This window comes from Pseudochaenichthys georgianus, chromosome 15 (assembly GCF_902827115.2).
Source record: "Pseudochaenichthys georgianus chromosome 15, fPseGeo1.2, whole genome shotgun sequence".
NCBI lineage: Eukaryota > Metazoa > Chordata > Actinopteri > Perciformes > Channichthyidae > Pseudochaenichthys > Pseudochaenichthys georgianus.
This window is the reverse complement of record NC_047517.1, coordinates 14191122-14208740: the sequence shown is the minus strand read 5'-3', so window position 1 is coordinate 14208740 and position 17619 is coordinate 14191122. Positions and strand designations below refer to the sequence as shown.

At 40.0% G+C, this 17619-nt stretch overlaps 2 long non-coding RNA genes across 4 annotated transcripts in view; one reads left to right on the top strand and one right to left on the bottom strand.

The window, feature by feature from the left end:
• LOC117459690 (uncharacterized) overlaps positions 1-17619 on the bottom strand; it is a 60061-nt gene that overhangs the window by 22558 nt on the left and 19884 nt on the right. Inside the window, exon 1 of one of the 2 annotated variants that reach the window (XR_011644468.1) lies at positions 2870-2958. The exons of the other annotated variant lie outside the window; for it this stretch is intronic. This is a non-coding gene — a long non-coding RNA (uncharacterized lncRNA). Of the gene's footprint in view, positions 1-2869; positions 2959-17619 lie in introns of those variants that run through there. 2 annotated transcript variants of the gene reach the window in all.
• Positions 2031-17619, top strand: part of LOC117459691 (uncharacterized) — a 63015-nt gene continuing 47426 nt past the window's right edge. Inside the window, exons 1-2 of one of the 2 annotated variants that reach the window (XR_011644469.1) lie at positions 2031-2181; positions 4062-4180. This is a non-coding gene — a long non-coding RNA (uncharacterized lncRNA). Of the gene's footprint in view, positions 2182-3422; positions 3482-4061; positions 4181-17619 lie in introns of those variants that run through there. The other variant, XR_004553551.1, reaches the window with a different exon arrangement.

Below are 17619 nucleotides of genomic sequence, written 5' to 3'. Positions count from 1 at the left end.
ACTTCACAGTTTGTACAGAATATCACAATACGACACGCTCTGTCTTTACATACTTGACATCTGAATTTCAACAACATTCTAATTATGTTATCTGCATCTTACATTTTGCAGCATATGTGGTTTATCAAACTGCACTGTGAATTGGGTTGATAATCATCCATAAAGTGGGTTGCTATTCATCTGTTCCTGTCCCTATCATTCTTAAGGATAAATTAAATCCACTCTCAATTAACTACGATCTCGCTGGCAGTTAAACCATGATTAGTGTTTTAAATTGTACTGATTTGTGTCAAAGCTTTTGTTTTCTCCCTTGCTCTAGGCAGCTCTTCCTTTTTTGTTCTTGAGAAATTCCCATGCCTTCCCGGTAAAGGGAGAAGTGGCATCGTTTGACAACTGAGTAAAGATTACTTGTTAAAGGTCCACTCTAATTTGCCTATGTGTGCAACAAGACTGTGTGAAGTCTTTTGGGACAAGAGACACTTGTGTTGTTTACCGCCTGATGCTTTTGTTGGTGGGTTTTTCTTCCCGCCACATAGCAGGTTAAAACATGACCTCTCCCCTGTCGTCTCTTCTGTAGAAGTCCCTGAAGAGGTTCACAACGACCCAGCGGCAGCTGCTACTGAACACTGCGGCACTGCGAAAGAGCTGATGGTGGAAGATGCAAAGCGGTGGTAACCACAACACCGTGAAAAAATAAATTGTTTGCAACACAATTCCTAAAATCTTTAAATGCCTCATGACAGAAATAGATACAGAACCACATGTGCTGATGAAACGGTTCATTTTTGCTTTACATGTGGCTAGATGTAAGTGTTAAATTCCAGATAATTCTAGCTGGAGACCAAATTGGCAGCTTGCGTCATGATTAATTTGTTATCCTCCTGTGTTAACTTATAGTCAGCTTTGGGAGAGCACAAATAAGTGTGTAATTGGGCTTTATGTAGGTGTCACCTGTTGTATTCATAAGCTAATTGGAATACTCATTGTCATCCTCACACATTCATGAACTGATCGAATTTCACAGGTCCCAGCTTTTGTACGGCACGTGTCATCTGAGTGCCCTCTACATTAAAGCCCATTAGTTCTTTGTGCATTATATCATATTGCTGTAATTTGAGGAAATATCCAACAAGCATGTTATGTAAGATTCTGTGGGTGCTGGAGAGCCCAAGCGTGCCACAGAGGGCCACCCACAGGTCACCTGCGCTCCCCTTTAAATATGGATGGGCGTCATAGCAGGGATCAGTGTCACCCAGCACGCGTCTGTGAATGGAAGTGCCTCAGGCAATCATGGGGAAACTTATATGAGGAGAAATTCAGCAGATGGATGAGGTGTTTTTAGGGGAAAAAGCAGACCTATTTTGGCAGCTGGCCTGTACTTGTTGGATGATCGGGGGCCAGATGTCAAGGTTAACCCCTCAAACTCCCCAGAGTATCAGACCACACCCTCTCCTCCAACGCAGAGCTCTTTGTTGGATAGTTAACTAATCTGAATGGGTGCTTGAGATAAATCAGGTGTCAAACGTGCTGCAGATCCCAGCGTTGAGCATTGTATTGATGGTATTGTCTTCCTTTGATAGCTGCCACGCGTCTAGTATCAGGTGAACAAAGCCAGATGATAACCAGAGGAAAGAGGACATTTGTCAACATTGAACAGCAAACAAGGGTGAAAGATAGAGCCTACAACTCTTATAGTTTCAAAAGGGATGTCATTATTCACATAGTTTATCCATTTCATAAAAAATATGATTTTTATAATCCATACCCATTTAACTGTAAATGTGTTCCAACATTGTTGTTACTCGAATTACAAATTAAACATTTTAATGTAATTACATTCACTGTCAGTGCTTTAATGAAATGTATAAATAATGCAATATCAGTTTGCAAGCAGTACGGAGCCCCCCTGGTGACATTGGTGAGAAAAATATTAATACGTGGCCATCTTTATATACAGTCTATGGTGGCCACGTATACATATTTTTCTCACCAATGTCACCAGCGGAGCTCCGTAGGCTACTAGTCATTAACACAAATAGTTTTTTCTGTTGAATAAACACAACTTTTTATTTTGATTTATATTTTCTCAAATTTAAACTTGTCACTAGACAAAAAATGTTGCAACTTAATGTGACAGTGAAGAAAAAGGACGTAAAGGTGGAGGACACAGGATTCATGAAGGTAAAGTGACAAACCTGAGGGCTCAGGTTTCAGACCTCAGCCCTGTTAATGTGCACAATATGTAACAGTTTGCAGTAGCCTCTCCTTCAGGCAATTGAGTTTGTATTGACTCATAGTTACAAACACAAGTTGTTATGGTTTATACAATTAGAGGTGTACATTACGTGCAATGTCTGGCGTAACGTTAACGTTTCTAACAAGCTAGCTACCATCCATCTTTTATAGCTAGTTGGCTAACTTAGCTTTATTGTTTTAGCATGGTTGCTAACTAGCCATTAATAAGCTAAAAGATAATATAATTATGCTGTCAATGAATATGGCTTCAAACACACTGTGAAGTGTACATTTAATTTAATACTGGTTAACAGAGCTAATGTAAATGTCAGTAGATAGTTTTGTGTTAGCAAGATACATTTGTATAGTTGCTAGTTTAGTGCTAGCTCGCTAGCCAGACTGTAATTTCCTAAGTCAATTATGTTAAAAGGTGGGGTAGGTAAGTTTGAGAAACCGGCTCGAGATACACTTTTTGTTATATTCCATGGAATGCTCTTAACATCCCGATAGCAATGAATATCTTAAGTGCTTTGACAACAAATACATACAAAATATCATCTGTGGAAGCCGTAGTATTATAAAAAGCACGACCAATCACCTGAGCCGGCCCGGCTAAAGTAACTGGATGGCCTACCTGCCTGTCAGCCTTCCATACACAAACCGGCACAAACTTATCTCGTGCCATCAATGGTCATGTGCGCGTTCGTGTGTGATGGAGGAGGGGCTCTGTAAGGAAGTGGCAGATTTCTTCCGGCTGTGTATTTTTAAAATTCTAGCGTAGCGCACTCGAGCTGGTTTCTCCAAAATTACCTACCCCACCTTTAACAAGTGGATTGACAAAAATGAAAAATGGCATTTCATACCCAATTAATGTTGAGTCAACCTTTTTTATAATAGTACACAGCTAACACATAGTGAAATGTGAATTGCCTCATTATCCTTTATTAGATTGGGGACATTTTCCAGCATAACTTTATGTTAATTAGTAGGACCTAACAAACAGTTAAACTTTAGCAGTGGTTCATATAACACTCGTTGGGTTAACTTACGCTTTTAATTATAACAATTTATATACAAAACATTAAAGAATAGTTCATTTTCATCTATTTTCAATTGTACTCAAGTCAGTTTTCACCAATTGTGGTAAACCCTGTTTTAGATGTCGATGTGTTGTGCTCTCTGAAGGCCTGGCTGTTTTGAGGAACAGGTCAAACTCGAAGGTCCACAGTGTTTCCTCAACAAGCTGGTGAGCGACCGGTCTCATTATCACTGTCTGAGCAGCACGTGCCTGGGACTTATCACCTAAAAGCTAGGAAACATGAGCTGTCAGCAGACCCTGGGTTTGCATTTTTAGCATGTAATGGGCACTACAAAGAGCTTGTAGAGGGATCACTAGTTTGAAAGCAGTGAGGATTCTAACTGATGATCATATTGAGTGAATAATTACAGATCATCTTGATTAAGCAGAAGATTGCCTGACACTGTATTTATAATGCTTTTGGATTAATCTGGATGTTCCCAACTAATTGTTCCTGCATGGCAGGAGGTACAATTCACCCCATATCTTAAATAATACCACATAAGTGTGTGTTTTGATATTGCCATGGATTATTATTATTATATTGTTAAGTTCACTTTTTAAATATAGTTTGTGATCATCACAGCAGGCTAACCCAGCGGCAGGCGGGCCGCTCACTGCTCACATCAAACGCAGTTGTAGTTTGCACTGGATAGATCACATTAGAACTCAACTGCAATAGCTCAGTAAAGCCATGTTAAAACTAGAGTAATACAATCAATCAATCAGTCATCTCCTGACTTCACAGCACAGGAGAGCTCTGCTGGAATGCTGCTAAGCTGCAGATGTACCAGCCAAATTACTCCAGAGGGGAATTACCAGGCCATAAATCCAGACGTCAGGAGGATGGCTGCAGCCTATTTCACGGTAAAAAATCCATGCAACTTGTTTCCATTACCTCCATAAAAAATGTCTAGCTGTGAAGGCCTCAAACTTATCGCAGAGGACAGATCTAAACATGCTTGCATCCAAACACAGCCTCAAATCAAGGAGACTTGAAACAAAACATCATGAGATTCTGCTGTAGTCATTTACCATGTCCTGACAGGTATTTAAAAATGAAGGATCGTGTTAGCTGTGAGAGCAACTAATAATCATCTCCTGCTCATTCATAATTTTCTGTAAATCTGAGGCATGCTGCAGCCTGCAGTTTAAACATTTCTCTAGAAAGAAGCTTAGTTATCATTAAGGGATGTAACAGGATAATTCAGACACAACATTTTCATCCTTAAGAGATACCTGCATTTAAAGATTCATCATCACTACATGTTAGTTATCGGATCCAACAGTCTTAGGATCCTTTCCCCTTATTTATTTGCACAGTTCTCATGTAAGTAGAAGACAAACAACAGACACACACTCTAGTCAACAGGACACAGTAACAACTGGCATCAGATCATTGGCAGGTACTGGGCTTCATTATTGCTAATTAAGATGTATAAATATGCTGTCTGGCACTTGACTTGTCGTTTGCAATGGGACATTTTTTCCATCAAACTCAAAAAGTGCCAAGGTAGACAAGGTGAGGGCACGAGTGCTGGTAGTGATGCTGCAGTGTGTACTCTGCAGGCACATTTGATCTCAGCTGGCATACATCTGACTGATGCCTTCGGGTGCCAGCAGCTAAACAAGCCCGCGTTTGAGGGGTGCGTGTTGTACATTTGGGCTGAGCTAAGCAAAGTCTGCCAATGTCTTTGAGTGTCTGGCTTCGCGGTCTCATACAGAGCTCCTTGTCGAGCTGCGCTCTCCTGTCATCCTAGAGATGATGATGGCAGTGGACAGTTTACAGTAGGAGGCACGGCCAGCAGGATGTGACATCACTGCACACTGTACTAATAGAAAGTAATAATTTGTTAGTGAAGTGACTCAGGATTCAGTCCGCTTGTTGTTTTTGGGCTAGGGCTTTGTTCGATTGAGTTTGATAGAGACAAACCTTTTTTATACTTGAGAAGAAACAGAACTTTCAATATGATTTGTTTTCGATTTGTCATTTTGTATGCGTCTAAAATCCATAGCCATTGTCTCAATACTACAGAATGTAGCCTATGGAAAACCTTCATATCTCAATAAGAATGTGTTGGGACACTCCTCAATTCCTTAGGAGACATTTGGTGATTTAGCTTGATAAATGACAAGTGTATTTTTTATATATAAATGCTAATTGAGGTAGGTGTAAAATATTAGCTTTTTGTTGGACATTCAAATTGGATGTTGTCTCCATAGCTGAGGCAAAAAGAAAAGCATACAATAATGCTGAAAATATTGAGCAAGGACCTGCTATCTTTTTTTATGGTAATAGTCACTTTTCATCTGAAATCTTTGAGAATATTGCTTTAATTCCCCACAAATAGCACTTTTGATTGATATTTTCAATGTTTTTACCTCTTATTATCAGAGCATTGTTTACCCTCCTTAATGTGCTGCATGCAGGGCCAGTTAGTAAACCTACCATTTTGTTTTGTGATTCTTTCCCTGCCCACCACATCCAGATGTGCTGGGAACTGAAGCTAATGGTCAAGGCTTACCTCATTTTGGGAAATGCTGTCAGAAGCCATTGCTGTGAATTTCTATGGGAGTTATTTGGAAAGCATTAGATTCTGGCTACCACTAAGGCCATTTGCTGACCACTTGTAGTTTGTGGAAAGAGGAATTACCTCAGATTTGCTGTGCTTATAGCGATGGAAATATTCAGGTTTCTGAAGGGACATGCCAGGAAACCCCTACTGAAGACCAAGCAGACCTGAGAGGGACTTACATACAGTATGTGTGGTGTTTAGATTATTGCAGATATGCGTCTAATTTAGCTGTATTTTGTTTGTGTTAACAAAACAGTATGATTCAGATAGCTTAACCAACACTGACCCCGTCACTGCCTTTTTACTTTCTACCCTTTATTTTCCACTTATTATGCATACCAGTTTAAATACCAGCAAGCTCCCAGGTGTAATGGTAAACACGTGCAACCTTTTCATCATCCTGCAGACACCACAGTTGGCATTTTTCTGCAAATAAAACATGTTCTTACATCTTGTCTGCTTAACCAAAATGAACAAATATAGATGTTGTTTGTCCTCTTCCTATATGTAAAGGATTAGTGTAATTCAAATACAAGTATTCAGTTTGCTAGCTTTATTTTGAATTAGCCTATGGATGCTAAGGATCATTGGCATGATTTATTTGTTTAGTTCAAGATTCTTCAATACACATTATTATATTCCTGCTCAATAATCTGTGGCTGCTGTATGAATCCTTACGAATGTGACAAGCACATTACTGTAAAGAGGGTCATTGAACAAAGCGTGTTATTCCTGTGCGGTAACTAATTAAGAAACAGAACAATTAACCAATTGACCAATTAATAACAATCCTCTAATCTACAAAAAGTGATCGGCAGCAAAGATCTATTGTTTTTTCTTCGCTGTGAAAAGAGAAGCTCCATGGGCGTTCTGCACAAGACGAGATTTAAAAGGTCTGTAATCTAATTAATCAGAGATAAATAATGATTTATGCTATTAAAAAAATGCTCACAGAGAGGATTACAATACCATATATTACAAGGTAATACGTTTTGAATGAAAGGAATCGAAATATCTTTCTCTCGCCTCTTTCCCTCTGTGTCTTTTACCCTTTTTGTAAAGTCGTCTTCATCTACAGTCCCATCAGCACAATTCCTGGTGATAGCCAATTTCTATGTGAAGACAGTTATCTCACTTCCATTAACAATAATTCTCAATTAAAATGTGCCTATTCACATATAAGTTCATTTATTGAAGCGATAATACTATCCTTAAAAACTATAAAGTACATTTGAATGTTTTCACAATGTCTCTGTAATCTATAAACCACATTACCTTTAAGACAAAATACATTCCTGGAGCGGTTGCACCAACTGGTCTTTACTAAAGCTGGTCTTAAGTGCTAAATGGGTCTTTGTTAAAACCAGTCTTTAGAATGAACTTCAAGTCAGTTGTTGCAATGAAACGGAATGCAATGAATGTTCATGTGGATGCCCACGGCTATAACCTAGCAAAGATACATTGTTAACATCTCTTGCCATCTTGCTAATGTGTAGATAGTCATTTATCATATGCAGCAACATTATTTTGGAGGATCTGAGAGAGAGAAAAAGAAGATTTCAAGGACATGGAGATATGAGAATGAATGGAGTGGTTCAGCCGGCTCAAAAACACGCTGACTTGCAAGCAATCTAATGGTATAGCTAATAAAAAGAAGCAGTTGGCTTGGTGAGAGATAACAAATGTTCAAAGTTGGAGCTTTAATTCCGAAAATTCTGTATCTAAAATGTGGAAAACCTCCTGAGCAATGTAAAGATTAAAACAAAAAAGCTGTAAAGTGTCAATATAATGTATTTGTTGAAGACTACACTTCATTCAATCTGGAAAACTTCCTTCTGCCTTCTGACTAGGCATGAGAAACACGGCGGTTCTTAGTAAAACAAAGGTCTAAGCCTAGAAGAGGCAACTTGCAAATCTATTAGAACCCTGAGTGACGACCACATTCGCATAAGCCCAGTTTGTGCAACCAGCACCAGTTTCACATGAAAGAAATCTTACTTTAGGTAAACCTTGCGTTACAGAAAAACCAACATGCCTGAGTTCATAATACTCACTGAATACCTTTTAGTGCACTATGGTTTGTTTTTCCAATGGTTTTGTGTGTGACCAACACTATGCTCTTGGCCATATGGACGACCATCATTAGGACTTTGCATGTTCTCTTTCCAGCCTCCAGTGTTATGGAATGTCTCCACTGTTTTCAGAGTGTCACATAGCCGTATGAAGACCCATCAAGCCTTGGCTGGTGAGAAGCTCGCTAGCCTCTACGGACTTCTTTTTGTAGGGGGGGTCAAATGCCTGCAATTTGCAAGTGAGATGGCTTGTCAAGCTTTGGAGACATGCAGGTGGCTTAATTTGTCTCCCTGTTTGGATAAAGCTGAAGCTCAGAGTATTGGCAAAATGTTGGTAAAGCTCTACAAGAGTTTAGGGAGTGCAGCAATTAATTATGTCACCTAAGTTTTGACAGGCGTTACATTATGCCGTTCCTCAGAGAGATGACGTTGATGTAATTGCAGGCTGTCCTTTACTTTTTAAGCTAACAACAAGAAAGAACGGTTGTACGATCCTTTGGATAAAACTTCAGGCATCATGCAGAAACAGTAGTTTTATTTAACTTGGAAGTGTTGCATTAAGTTAAAGGTTGTTAAGTCGGGAAAGACTAACAATCTATGACATTTGCATATAAATACTTTTGTATTGAACATATGGTTTTTCCGTGGTTTACAGTACTAATCTGAGTTTAGAAATACTATTTTAACTGTAATGTAAGTAGCAGTTTTATTTTCATATTGCTGTTGTTTGCATTAACTAAAGAGATATTTAATTGTTCTCGCTTCTGCCTTTCAGCTGCTTTCAGTATTCTAGGCCACAATACTACACAGTTTTTAACAAATTGAACTGAGCAAAAAAGACACCAATAAAAAGAAGAATAATAGAAGCACATCAAATGCAGATTTCCACTGATAATCTATTTCAACTAAATCAAAATAATCTCTGGTTCCAAATTGCAATTGTTCACTTCGCGTTGACCGTAAAAAATCTTATATTGTGCAGCTTTGGTTTCTTTGAAAAATAGAAAAATGACAAGTGATGTCTTGAGAAAACAATGATCTCCGATAACTGCAATAACAATTCTCTTAAATAACATATATTCCTAAACATTGTGCCTTTGTTGGGTCAGCACTTTGAGTAGCGTGAGGACGAGGCGATGGGTGTTGAGCAGACAGCAGTCGTGGAATAGTTGTTCGGCTGGGTGCTGGTTCGTCTGGGGGTACGGGTTTGGAACATGCAGTCCCCTCTCCTGGAGCGCTGAACCAGAACCAAGTGGAGTAAGGCTGGCGGGCCACAAGAGCTCCATTGTTCTTCACATTAATCAAACTGAGGAAGGGCAGGTAGCATTTCCCTAGCCCACCCCACATGCACACCCTGCCAACCTCCATGAATGGACTGCTTTTTTAGCTGGCAGCGATTGGCCATCGGAGCTCCGAGAGGATGTGTGTCTGTTTAATTAGTGTGATGAGCTCAGCGGAGTTTATGTGCAGTGTCGGACACCAGGTATTAACCCCTCGAGTTTGACCCCGCGGGGGGGGGGGGGCAGCCGACCTCAATCTTGACATCTCTTTCCTTCACTGTTCTCGCTTTCCTTCTCTTCATTAGAAGAAGACAGATTAGACGGGGGAAGCAGAGTCGAAGAGGGGGAAGACTGTTCTCTACCTTAGTTTTTCACCGGCCTCTCTTTGTAGGCTTGCCCTCAGATGAAGAGCATAATTACTGCTAGCGTTCTTCTAATGATGCCATCATTAGGATGCTGACTTGTGGTCTGCTGCAGTGCTCTCAACACGTAGAGCTTTGCTGAATTTCAAAACGCTGTTCACTCTTATGTTATGGTATGTGCAGATTCAGACATATATTTAGCTTTTTTTTGACAGGTTGAAGTGCGGTAAAAACTGTTGCCAATGTGATGTAAATCATCTCAGTCATTAAAGCCTCGAGATAAAGGAAATATCTAGATAGTGAAAACATTCCAAACCATAACTAGAGCTGTGGTCTCCCTCACGCTGTACCATAAACAGCCATATAAATGACACGGATCATCCACTGGCAGCTGCCTTACATGCGCTCTTTGGATGAGAGGGTGCGACGTGTTAACATCACCCAGGGGCACTGTTTTCTAATTCATTTAACCACAGCAGTGTTTTCCTAACAGCTTCAGCCGGCAATTAAAAACCATGAAAAGATACGAAAACATTCTTACCATGCCAGACGCACTTTCCACAAAGGTAAAACAACCACTTCAGGCGCAATCCAAGCTTAGGATATCATCCTTTATCGGATTATGCACTTTATTAGTTCAGTGGAACAAACACAAGCACTTGAGGGGCATCTATACTTTAAGATTATAATGCCTCTTCTTCTCACAGATGGTTCGTTTATTAAGGGCAATTAATTAGTTAACAGTATTCTCTCTTTCTAATATTCTGGCTAATGGTCCGTAGAAAGTGACATGGTCAAAGCAGGGAGTCCAAAAGTTAAAGGGCATTTAGAGGGCACTTGCACTGATGAGTTATGGTAATGGTTTAGGAAACTAGTTTGGATTAATTCCATAAATGGTTAATTTGTTAAACCATCTGGCAATCATTTTAAAGCTCTTGGCTCATGTGGCCTAGTCCAGCTAGGGATTTTTATAGGATTACAGCATAAGAACATCCCATAAGCACATGATGCACGCAAGCGCAATACGAGTTAAAGGTGAGGGAAGAAGTTATTTTTCTTGGGGAGAATCTCCTGAACCCTTAGTCAAATTCACTTAAATAATTGAATCTTTTCATTTGATAAACGTTGACTTTTCACTTCATTTCTATTCTACCAGAACAACGAATCCCAGTTTTCTTTCAAAGAGTGAATCAGGCTTGGGGTTGTATTTATTAATATCACCCTTGCTACTAAGGGAGTGAGGAACAAAGAGCTGGAGTCACAGCATGTCAGCTGTGTAAGGCCGTGTGTTTGCTGCACCCCCTCTGAAAACACTTTATTAATTGGATTTAGATATTTGTAAAATGATCTATTTAATGGGATTACCAGTCGTATAATGATCTTATTTATGAGGGAAGCAATCCAAGCTTTGGGGTGGGCTGATAATGCATTTCCAGCTCTTTGGCAGTTAATGTTGTGTTACAAGGGAAGATAAAGTTGAAGTCCCATTGTAAGTGAATAGGTAAGTTAGCCCGGTGAAAACGGAGCTGCTATGGTGGCAGGTCAGACGGGCTTGAGTGGCCGCACTCGCATTCCAGAGGCCTGTCTGGACCGTAGGCTCAGACCTGCTGAACTCCTTACAAGTTCAAGGTAGACGTAAAGAGGGAAGGAGGAGGGGACGGGGAGAGATACAGTCCCCCCACCTCGGCAGCATAATGGCCCTTTCTTACATCTTTATCCATCCCAATATCTCGCTGAAGCTTTTACAGACCCTGTTTCCACTTAAATGCCTGGAGGTAATGTCCTACCTCTTCCTCTCCTCTCCAGCAAAATGGATTTAATCTTGTCAACAACAGTATTGATATCAGAAAAAGGGTAGAGATGATGTACGTACATTGGGTGAAACAAGACAAAGAGAATATTTGCTTAGTTGTTTATTGTAGCTCTTTAAACGGATGTTTCATGTTTGCCAAGACATTTAAGCTGTTGGATGTTTTCCCTCATGGAGGTTTTAGCTCCGTTTTCTATCTTTTCATGTAGTGTTGAGCCACTAATGCAAAAAATAAAAGTATATATGTAAATGCTCTTCTTTGCTGCCGAGCACACAGACTTTAAAACATTACCATTTCAATATAACATTTGATTTATATGCGTTTAAAAAAATAGGTTATAATCTTTTACTTTAAAAGGATGTATTCTCAAATGAGATTATGCTAATATACTGTCATTTGCATAAAACGGGTGGAAATGTTAAACCAGATTAAAAATTCTGAATATTTAAGAGTTTTATCCGTGCTGTTAGTCAACAAATATATTCATTCTGCCGGAGAATATTAGAGCCTAAATGTGACATTCTGGAGAAACACAAACTGCGTTTAAATGATCTCCCCAATGAGGTGGCTTACTTTTTTTACATTTCCAGTGAAGTAAAGCGGTTTTTTTGGTCTCATTTGTGCTGCTCAGCCCAGTGTGGTTTGAGGGTCTTTGGAGCATTAGTCTCAGGTGAGGGCTGCGGCACAATGTGAGGCCTGCGACAAAGAGCACCTTCACAATCCTGCTTTCAGGACATTAATCTGCAAACAAGTGTTTTTTTGTGTCTGAGACTTATTTTCATCGCCATCAATTTAGTACATAGATTGAAAGTGATTCAGGTTGTGTTCTCAAGTTCCTCACCCTCACAGCCCCCCTGCCTCTCCTCGGCCTGCAGACCCCTCAGTGGCTCAGCTGGAAGGTTGTCTTACTGTGGATATAGATACAAAACGTACCCCCCTTCCACATTGTAAATCTGTACATGAGCCTACTGTAATGAACACAGCCCAGTGAACTGTGTGGCTTTGAGAAAGTAGTTCTTCTTTACAGCTAAAAGATCCAAATGATAAAGAATAAGATGTACTTTAAAGTATCTTAGAGTTTTGTAGTCAGTAATGTTTCAGTAATAACAATATAATACTAAAAGGAACAAATCATTGAATTCAAAATTATAATACAATGTTTTATTATAAGAAAAATACAAATGTAAGTATTCAAATAAAAATGTAGCTATTTCATCAATTATAGAAAATATGCAAAGAAGGATTTTAGTTTCTCTTTTAAATCACACTCAATAATTCTCTAATTATTCAAAAACTGTTTTTTTCCCAATATTATATTTTAAGTAACTTTAACAATGGCCTTTTGAATTCAAACTATAAAATGCAAAACACATGTTTTGAACACATTGCCGCTGTCAGTCCTGTTCTTTCCTTTCCTTTTGAAACAATCTCAATGGGAAATTAAAAAGGACAGCAGGAAGGCCTGTTCATTCAAATCAAATCCATCCACTAAGAAGCTTTTAATTGGTTGTATAAAATATTCAGAAATCTTCTCAGCCTATTTTAAATGTCATATTGAACATTAATAGTTTGCCATTTTGGAATGAATGGACTATTGCTCGTGTTCATATGAGTACAATATACTGCCTTTAAAGCATCATAGTAGCTGTGCAAGCTAAAGAACAGAAGAAGATTTACAAAACACACATGATGCACCCTGCTAACATTTCTGCAATAAAACCCCCCGGCACATATTGGTTTTACATTTATTTAACCTGCTAGCTACATAATCACTTATTTCCCTTTAGTGACTTCAGTGAGTGAATCAGTGTGTGTCAGCTCTGCAGCCCCTCACAGGCCGCACACTGCCCCTTGTGGTGTACTACAAACTGAGATAGTGACTTGGCAGCCAGGCGCTCTCTTTGCCCTGAGGCTTACATATTTGTAGTCTCATTTATTTATTGCTTTATTTAAAAAAACAAAAAGACATTTGCAATTGTAAACTTTGGAAACCTTCTTATTTGAATTGTGTCATACAGTCAAGAGTGATATTTCTACCATCTGGCAACGTCCCTTCCTGTGACAGCTTTTTAGCCTTACGGGTCAGAGTTAGATCTATCATTGCAATAAGTTATGCAAAATAATCCCTTTCATAATAGCTGGGTCAAGAAGACCCAGTATTAAATTAGTGTGAAAACTTGACATCCCTCTTCCGCCTCGTTGTAAATTTAGGAGGCTTTAATCGCCTGCAGATGTCTGCGTGTCCTTTCTTCTTTATCAAGAAGTTATTACTTTCAAAATAATTGCTCTTACTCTTAATGTATATGTGAACCTGGCCTATTTGACCTGAACTCAATTCCTTTAATTGAAGCAAACATATTAGACACATTTGCTATATTATGTGTGTTTTGAAGTTCCAATTTTGTTGATATAGATTTATGAAGTGTTGGCGCCTGAGGTCACTCCCCCTATTAGAGATTTATGAAATGCCCATGAGGCACCATTATTCAAGCTCAATAAATCATGCCAACCACTTTTATTATGCTACAATGTGCCATAAGCCCGATCAAATGCATCTCTTGCTTCCAAGCCAGAAGCGATATGCCGTTTTTCGAACATGATTCAAGTCATCTGCTTGGAAGCTATCACCACATTTGTCAGAGTCATCACAAATCCATTTTTGTTTTGACTAATTTAATCATAAAGCACTTATGTTTCAGAGTCTTTTGTACTGGTGGTAGACATCACTGAGAAGTCCCTTAATGATGCAGCCTCTATAAACATGATAGCCCCTTAAGCCTTTTTCATTTCAAATGCCGCTGCATAAGAATGATTGTAAATGGAGCGTTGTCCAAACATCCTGCTGGCAGTTTTCCTGAAGTCTATTGAATAGGAATATCAAAATGAACAGATTCCCTGCATAAAAAACAAGTTTAAGTTTGAGTGAAAAGTATCTAAGGTTATCGTCTTAAGGTAACCTAGATGCAAGGTGTAAAGGATGCAGATCTGTTTTTTAGCACTTCTTATAATGTCGGTTTCTTTCATTGGAAGCGGTGGGCGTACGTGTTGTGTTCTGGTGGGCAGAGACAGTTAATGTCCCAGATCTACAGTATGAATAAAGTCATATTGTGAAGTGTGTGGGCTGATATGCTTGGCAGTCAACCCTGACAAGTAGATTAGCTCTTATGGGCCACCTCTGAATGGCATGCACACGACTCAAGCGTTTCCAGTCACAACGCTACATATCAAACATCTAACGCCCGGCAACACAGATGAAAGCACATCAAAACATGAACAAAAACAACCTGCCGCATGTTACGTGGCTCCTCCACAGCTGCAGTGGTTAACAGCAGTCAAAAATTGCCATGTCTAAAAAGTGGGATAATGATTATAAATGTGACAGGCTGAAAAGTAATTACAATTGTCTCACTGTGTTTTCCAATAATGCCTCTAACATTTCTATAAAACTCATTTAAACCTTCTGCAAGTCCAACATTCAGTCTTGCTCTAAAGCCATTTGGCACATTTTTCTTCAGTTTACATTTAGAGAGGATTAGCTGAAGAGCTGAAAATAATCATGCCAGATGTCTGCTACAGTGAGAAGAGCTGCCTCCCGGTGGGCATTTGATTTGAGTTGTTATCAATCTTAAGTGAATACACTCCCTGGGATCCTCATAATGCACGGCCCTCATGTCGGGAAGTCATGTACACAAACTGAATATCATGTCACATTTTACAATAACAGTAACACAAAAAACACGCCCTGTGCTCACATGAGGAGGAGTTCAAACAGTCAGCAGCAGTCTGTTTATAGCCAAGTCGAACAGACAACACATAGCTTAACTGGGCAGACTGGTGGAACAAACAGCATTATAAATAAGCCAAATGCAATGACAGGTTTAAACGCCTAACCACATCTGTACACTTTGTAAAGGCCATGGTAAATGTCACTGTCTTTAAAACGTGTCTGAAAATGGAGCCGTCAGTTACACTGGTTCATTAAAGTTCCTGATATGATCAGCAAGTGGAATGAAGGGTTATGTCAGTGTAGACAATATAAATAATCAAATGATTAGAGAATAGATAAATAAACAATAAATGCATCATTTGCCCGTTCTACATATTTCACAGTCCTCCTCTGAGACCGGAGCAGGGTTTGTTGGATTTGTTTTTTAGCTTTAATGAGCTCCGCTGGAATGCAGTGTCTCCCACATGTCTTGTGGAGGGCGGGGCCATCTTATTGCTGCCACATGTTGGGCTCCTAGTGACTCTTGCAGGCCTGTGTGGTCAACCAGTTCAAAGGGCCCAGGCTCATTTGTTATACAACTTTATGTAACAACGAGCCGATGCTTCAGCGTGTCTGAAGAGGCAACAAAGGAACGCCGCCATTCTTTCTTTGTCCTGCCCAGAGAGACTTTCAGATCATCTGTTTCTCTAATTAGCATGTTAGCTGGACAATACGTCCTATTGTACTTGGACACGGCGCAGAAATCCTTTATCCGAGTGCGTTCAGTGTTTGAACTCTGACAGTAATGTTTGTTGGATGGTTATGGTGAACGGTAGTAGTTGATCACTGTCATTGCCAGAGTGGTGCGCCGTGCCACATATGGCAACAATCTGACATGGTAATCCAGGCTTGAGGTTATGAGTGACTAGGTGTGGGCTCCCCGGATCAGACCGACTCCATCAATTCTTCTGTTAGCCGTAGCTGTGCAGGAGTCGGCCGCAGAGCCCCTGCTGGCGGTTGACAGGACATCTCAGCAGGGGCACAGACTCGGGCCTCATGCAGTGTTCATGTCTTTAAAAGTAACATGTTCACCTTTTTAAGAGGGAAAAAGAAAGATGGTGGACAGCTACATGTCAATTCAGATTCCTGCTTTTTTTTCTAGCAGCTTAACTGGCCATCAAATACTTAGTTTTAAACTCCCCTCTTACACCCTAATCAAAGTCATTTGTTAAAGTGGACCAAATTACAAAGGGTCTTGACCACGCTATACCAAACACTAACCGCAAATAACCTGTTTTTCCTTTTTCACACATGAATTCCCTGGGGTTGTTTTCAGCTTCAGTAGACTTGTGAGTCTTCAGGGACCAGGTCCACTGCATGTGCTGGCTGGTAGGCCATTTGCAATAATCTCCTTTTTACCGTTTAGAGGCTAATTATGTAACATTACACCTGCCTCCCTGAGCCTTGGCTCTGGCATAGTGCAGAATGAGTTGCTTTCCCCCCCCCCACCACTCATAGGGCTGGTTAGAGTTTCTTAATGAGATTAGCCCAAAGCTGAAATCTGCTTTGTGTCCCTTGCTATATGGCGAGATACTGGATCAGCAAAATCAAAGCTAAGGGGGGGAATCATTGGAAGATGCAGGCAGCCGACCTCGTTTCTGTCTCCCCACCAACCCCCCTGCGTGTGACTTGGACAGGATTCGTCGCTATCACACATGACATTGTGTGCAAGCTTTGCATAGGAAATATCTTTGTCTCACTCTGATGTTTGCTTGCTTCGATGTTTCGTGCTTTTCCTTTATCTTGCTGTCCGGTTTATATTTGCTGTTGGATCAAACTTCTCAGTAGTAATTTTGGGACAGATGGGTTGAATATTGAACAAAATAAAAGAAGAGCTTTTCCACCAGTCTGGGATATAAACTTGTCTAGCTGTGGTTGCTGTACTACTGCCTTTTTCTTTGCCTTTATTAACTCAAAATATCTTGTATTTTACCACAACTTCTGAGGCCAGGCCCAAAGCTATTACTTGTCAGAAAGTCCATAAAGGGAAAGACAGTTCTATATAAAGACAGAACTACACCACCCGTGGCAGCCCATCCACAATGGGAGCCTTTCTTCCTCTAATTTATTGGAGCCCTAATGTCCTTGTGACTTTCAACTCAGACAAAAGAGGAAAAAACAACAATGGAGCCCGGACAGAATAGCACACGTACACACACTCACACATGCGCATACTGTAACATACACTCCTACATGTATGCAAGCACACAAAACAACTCCAGCTGAGAATTCCCAGAGTGAAAGTAAATTCTCACTGAATGCTGCAAGGGATAACATGTCGATATGTTGCCCACTTGCTCGGAATATGATGTTGATTAAGAGAGTAAAGGTTAGGGTTAGGGAAGGGGCAAGGATTAGTAGCATGGACCGCGTCTAGGGTTACCATAACAGCCTGGCTGCTGGGACTAGTAATAACAACAGAAGTAATAATAATCACAG